Genomic DNA, 6251 nt, shown 5'->3' on the forward strand with positions numbered 1-6251 from the left:
CTTGGGGCCAGGTGCTGTGATGGCATCTCTGAGGAGGTGACTTTTGAGCTGAACGAGTCATTCAGTGGAGAGCAGTGAGAGCACAGCTTTAAGGCGCAGAGAGGTCCATGCCATCAGAGAAGAGCAAGGACAGAAAAAAGGCACATAGATGAAACACAGGAGAGGCAGAATGATAGCAGGAGAGCCTGGTCTGGGAGGAGGCAGTTTAGATTTCATTCAAGGTAAAAGAGGCACCAATGAAAGACGTCAAAGTTAATCTAGGATTCATGGATGTTTACTTTCTTCTCCTTCAAATTTTTGATTTTGAAGACTACTGTCTTGGTCACTTTTGTCATCACTGGGACACAATATACGACATGACAACTTACAGGAGAGGTTCACTGGGGCTCATAGTTTCAGAAGTTTCTGTCCATAGCTGGCTGGCTCCACGGCAGAAACAGCACAGTAGAAAGATCTGCTGTGGAGAGAAGGTGTTTGTATCACAGTGGCCAAGAGGCAGGTAGCGAAGGAGGAGCCAGGGAGGGATAGATACCCTTCCAGGTCATAGCCCCAGTAACCTACCTGTTCTGACCAGGCTCCACTTCCTAAGAGCACACTCAGCCACTGAACTCACCAGTGGATTAATCTATCAAACTCTGCTGCATGATCCCAAAGAACTCATGGCCTTCTCTTTATACAAAATGCATTTAGTCCAGCTCTAAGAGTCACCAAAGTTTTAAAAGTTTCAGCATTACTGAAAAGTCAAAGTGCAAAATCTCCTCTGAAACTCAAGGCAAACTCAGCTGTGAGCCCCCATGAAAATAAAAAAGAAAATCAAATACTGTCAATATACAATGGCACTGAGTAAACATTCACATTCCAAGGAGAAATAGGGGGATAGAAAGGGATGGGACTAAAGCAGGAGTGAAACCTCACAGGGCAAAAGTTAAATCCTGTAGATGCATATCTAGCACTTGGTGCATGTTGCAGTTGCAATGATTTACGAACTCCAAAGGCGTGAATGGCCCACTCCTATACACTGCTAGTTGAAGCCTTCATGATCTCTCTCGGACTGGCTTCACTCAGTGCCTACAGCCTTCCTAAGCAGATGCTTCACATTCCTGGCATCTCCAACTTCTTGGGGTCTCCATTGCACTTTTAGCTTCATGTTTTCCCTAGTCCTTCCTCTGAAATCTGGGTGGAAGCATCTCTGACCCCACAACCCTTGCACTCTGCATGGCTATAAAACCAGCACCATGTGGATGGAGCAAAGGTCTGCCACCAGTGCTAGCAGTGGCCAGGACTCCTTGGACCATGGCTATAGAGGCATCAAAGTGTCTGGGCAGCTGAGCACTGTGAACTGAATGTCAGGAAACCAATTCTTTAGGCAGCCCTTCTTCAGTAGAGTGCCTTGGCACTCTCTTCTCAAGGCAAAATCTTTCACTTTTGCACCCTTGGGTCTTGCTGATTCCTGAGAAGTCTTTGAGCCATCTTTTTTATTATCCTAATGCAAAGTACTCACCTTCTTTTAATGCTAATAGTTTAGCATCTATGCTGTCTATGATTTCAGGCCACAGTTGGCTGGCTCCAAGGCAGAAATGGTATGGGTAGAAGGCCTTGAAGAGAAAAGCTGCTCATGTCATGGTGGTCAGGAAGCAGAGAGAGAAAGGGGCAGCCAGGAAGGGAGATTTACCTTTCCAGGTTGTGATCCCATTGATACATCTCTTCCTACCAGGCCCCACCTCCCAGCATCATACTCAGCTGCTGAACTCACCAGTGGATGAATCTACCAATGGGTACAGTACCCCTGTGATCCAATCACCTGCCTAAAGCCCTACCTCTGAACACATGGGGCTTCTTGGGTACTTTCTAAATCTAAACCATAACAACTATGTTGCTTGTGATTTGGAATAGAAATTAAAATAGGGTGAACAGGAGTCAGAGAGACTGTTTAGGAGACTGAAGTTGATGTTCAGGTGGGAGAGAATCCACAGCTACCCCTTCTTCCAAAATGGTGTAAATGTTGAAGCAGGACTTGGAAGATTTGATTAACTTGGGAAGCCAGAGCCTGGGAACTGTAACTAAAGTTTTGTTTGAGGGTACAGTGTTGGGGTTGTTAGAAGACTCTTTATATCTAGAAGACAGGACCATAACTGATTGTGATAACTGCCCCATGCTGTGTATTCTATGTGTGAGAATATTATTACAGGTAACATATTTTATCAGATCAATATTTGAAGTTGGGCATTATAACTCCATTTTACAGATAAAGAAGTGAAGACTTAGGAAGGACAAGTGACTTGTCCAAGGTCACAAAGGTACTAAAACCATTACATGAGAGACCAAATAAAATTATATCCATCTTTTACTGAACCTGGTGGGGGAGGCAGAGAAGGAGGGGAGAGGTTCTAAAGATATACTAAAAACTAAGGATTAATTTAAAACATTACTTCAAATTTTGTCTCACTGCAAAAGATAAAGAAAGGGAACAGGGCAAAAAATGGCATGGTCAAACTTCTGCAAAGTAATAGAGTGTGTTGCGGGGGTTACGTGAATCTCAGCACTGAAGGAAGCTGAGGTAGAAGGATGGCAAATTTTAGTCCTGTCTGGGAAATTTAGCAAGACCCTGTTTCAAAATGAAAAAAAATAAATAAATAAAATAAAAAGAGCTAAGGGTGTAGCTCAGTGATAGAATACTTCGATCTCTGCCAAGAAAACAATAAACCTAAAAAGCGAGAGATTAAAAAAAGCACAATCTCAATATCAGAAAAGAAAAATAATAAAGTAACAAACAACCAGAAAGAAACAAGGGAAAGCAAGGAGGAAAGGAAATGTGGCCCCACAATAGCAAATAAAGGCCATTTCCAGAAAGACAGTTTCCAGTAAGGAAGGCCCTCCAACCCCACAACTCAGAGAAGAGGATTATCTTATGAGGGGTGTATGATTCCATCCCCTTTTAATCGCCCTTTCCCAAAACTTATTGAGAATTTTGCAAAACAGAAAATTGAGGGCTTGGCCTCAGTTCTGTGGCTCTGTTTTCTAAACAAACAGTGACCCAGTGTGAAACCTCAGCAAGGTCGGGGCCAGGGCACAGGAAGGTTGGGGCCTTGCTGGGATCCCAAACACCGGCACCTTGGGCTGGGCCTGGGCACCAGGAAGCATGCATGGCTGCCACACACATGCCTTGGTTTGGAAGGGGCAGGTGTCCCTGGAGTCCCACTCTCCTGGGTCACTGGGGTGTTGTTTGGTGTGCTGCTATTTTTTTTTCTTTTTTCGTGAAAATCCACAAATGTCAGGGAGTGAGGGTGTCCCACATGCAGCAGGGCCCTATGCTGGGGAGGCCCAGGGAGGGCCAGGGAGGCCTGAGGAGGCTGCCTTCCTGGCCTATCACTTGGAGAACCCTGCCTCTTTCCTTAACTGGAAAAGGCAGAGGTAAGGCATCTCCTGAAGCAGGAGAGCTAAGGGGCTCTTGGGGCAAATCCAGTGGGAAGCAGAAATAAATCTGTGAGATCCATGGGATATATAACATTATCTCATTAACAGAAACCACATACACAATGTAGAGCATATTTTATCTTACCCCTCCCAATAAACGAATCCTAAATTCAGAAATTCACCCACCCAAGGTCACATGGCAAATTGCACACTGAGAGTCAAACTCAGATTTTAACTCCAAAGTCCTTGCTCTTCTTCTGTGTTTATGCCATGATCTGACCAATTGATTACCTGCTATACACAGTGTGTGTTTTGGCCTGTACCTAGATGTCCCCCAAAGCCTCCTGCACTTGGAGGTGGGGCCTTTTAGAGGTGGTCAGATCTAGGGTATGTGGCTATGGATTGCGGGAGTGTGTGATATCTGGCTTAGTGCCCTAGTTGGATTAGCACAGTTCTGGGTGTGGCTGAATGCATTTGCTGAAGAGTGAAGCCCCATCCTGGGTGTGGGTGGCACCAATCAATAGGCTTGTGGTCTGGATGGAATATAAAGGGAGAGAAAGAGGGCTGCTAGCTGCTGTTGCTACCCTCTGCCTGCCATGTCACGAACTTTCTCCTCTATGATGCCCCTCTCCGTGGTCCCCTGCCTGGAGCCAGCCAACTATGAACTGAAACCTTTACAGACTGGGAGCCGAAAACACCTTTCCTTCTTTAACTTGTGGTGTTGTCTCAGCGATGAGGAAAGTAACGAAGACAATGTGCAATCAAAAACTATGGTGAATGTTTAAATTTAAAATGTCATTACAGGGGGAGGCACATTGCCATCATTCCCCTTCAAATTACTCCCCCTCGCTTCCAATGCACTTCTGCTGTCATCCTTGCCACTTTCTGAAGCAGCTTCCAATGCACTTCTGCTGTCATCCTTGCCACTTTCTGAAGCAGTTCAGGCAGTCCTCTTTTGTGAGTGTCTTTGCTTGTTTTGTTGTGGCTCCCGTGATGCCCTGAATCCATCCAAAACACTTACCTTTTGTGGTCATTTTGACTTTGGGGGAAGACTCAGAAGTTGCACAGTGCCTGATCCAGCGAATAAGGTGAATGACGACACTCCACTATGTCTCTATTTGGCGGAAATTTCTGTAAATGTTTTAAAGGGAGGGAAAGTATCTTGAGAGAGATTAATGGCAGTATGTCTCTTACTGTAATACATCTTAATTAAGCATTCACTTTAGTTTTTGATTACGCTTCATACCAGCAAAGGAAAGCCAAGACTGCAAAGGGCAAGGGGCCCTCCTGCTTCACAGCTGATAGGGAATTCAAAATGAAGAAGTGTTGAAGATTGTAACATTTGTGAGTCTGCGGAAATTAAGATGGTATGTTTGACTTTTATATACTTCGCTAATTGAAAAATTCTGAATGGGCCCACTAATGCTAAATTTCTCTCTTTTTTGTGCCCAACCAGTTCATCTTTTTTTTTTACATTCCTAGTTAACTCAGGCCAGAACACAATGGGGAACGAAACCGAACAGTGTCCTCTTCAGAGTTTGGAGCCCCAGCGAGAGGCAGTGCTTCTGCCTATAGATATGCTGCTCACTGAAGGAAACGCCCCTCACCTGGCTTCAGGCTTCTCTCCCACAATCTGGGGTCCAGACACCTGCTACCTTGTCAGACCCCGAAGAAAATCTGGAGGCCAGAGCAGGACCGGCAAAGGTGTGCTCCCATGGGTAATTAGACCTAAGTTGTCCGCAGGTGCTATGCAGGTGGCCTCGGCCCCAGTGATGGCCTAGGCAAAGCCCACAGGAGCCATCAGCCACAACCAATCCTCCAGGCTGCCTGCCTTCTTGAGAGAGTCCAGATTTCACTTATTAAGCATCTTAATCTAAAGTTAACAATTTGTGCTTGTTACACTGGATGGTTGGGGAGAAGAATGGAAGAAAGCCCCCATATCCTGGCTTTAAAATAACTAGAAGTGGAAGGACTTTTCCAGAAGTGGAGAGTCCTAGGGTAAACCTAACTGGAGTTAGAGAAACACAAACAAAACCCATCCCTTCTAGCCCAGACCTGCCATGTAACTCAGGGGACATCACTTACTGCAGTGACAGTATTTTAAACAGCTGCCCGGAGGGGTTTTAAATAGACCTGTTGTAATACAGTGATTTATGGAGCCTGGGTTACCAAAATATTAAACTTCTGAAATGTCCCGACACCAACACCCTGTTTCCAGCACTGCCCACCTGAATTGCTGTTGGAGCGTTGTGTGTGTGGTTCCTTCAGAACTGTGGCTGCTCCAAATGAGGGGCCCAGAAGAGAGATAAATGGCCTCTAACAGCGGCGACCTTCTCCAGACAAACATATTCTCCCGGTCTTCAATAACGCAGCCCTCCTGCGTTATTAACAGAGGCACCAACCTTCAGGAAATAATGCAGGCAAGTACTGTATTCTTTAACTGTGTATCAAATCTAAGCATTCAAGGAAATTGTAGTAGGCTGTACCAAGAAATGAAGCTGGTTAATGAAGTGCCCCCAACCTCTACTTTATAAAACAAGCCACAATCATGTAAATATTTTACAGCCTTAATCAGCAGCCCTTTCACATGTGATGGTCTAAAACACACACAGGGGTTTGGGACTAGAGATCATTTCCATCCTTCCACTGCATTCTTTTCGTTACACTGGAGCACCCGTTTCCTAATCCTTATGTATCCTCGAGCCTCAAAGAGAACATCCTGAACCAAAGGCAAGTCTCAAAAAAATCTGAGAGTTCTGTTTGTGTCAAAAATAACGAGGCCATCAGGGTTTCCCGGAAGGAGGGCTTCCGGCGCACAGGGAGCTGCGGGTGGGGAG

At 45.3% G+C, this 6251-nt stretch overlaps 1 long non-coding RNA gene across 1 annotated transcript; it reads right to left on the reverse strand.

The window, feature by feature from the left end:
- Nucleotides 1-37: 37 nt before the first annotated feature.
- On the reverse strand, nucleotides 38-6204 carry LOC106150145. The gene is made up of 3 exons (XR_001236777.1): nucleotides 5643-6204; nucleotides 4436-4545; nucleotides 38-457 (listed from the first exon to the last, which is right to left on the reverse strand). It is a non-coding gene; the product is annotated as an uncharacterized LOC106150145 (long non-coding RNA).
- Nucleotides 6205-6251: the final 47 nt, after the last annotated feature.

The sequence above is a fragment of the Chinchilla lanigera genome, unplaced genomic scaffold (genome assembly GCF_000276665.1).
Source record: "Chinchilla lanigera isolate Chin_1 unplaced genomic scaffold, ChiLan1.0 scaffold00065, whole genome shotgun sequence".
Classification (NCBI taxonomy): Eukaryota; Metazoa; Chordata; class Mammalia; order Rodentia; family Chinchillidae; genus Chinchilla; species Chinchilla lanigera.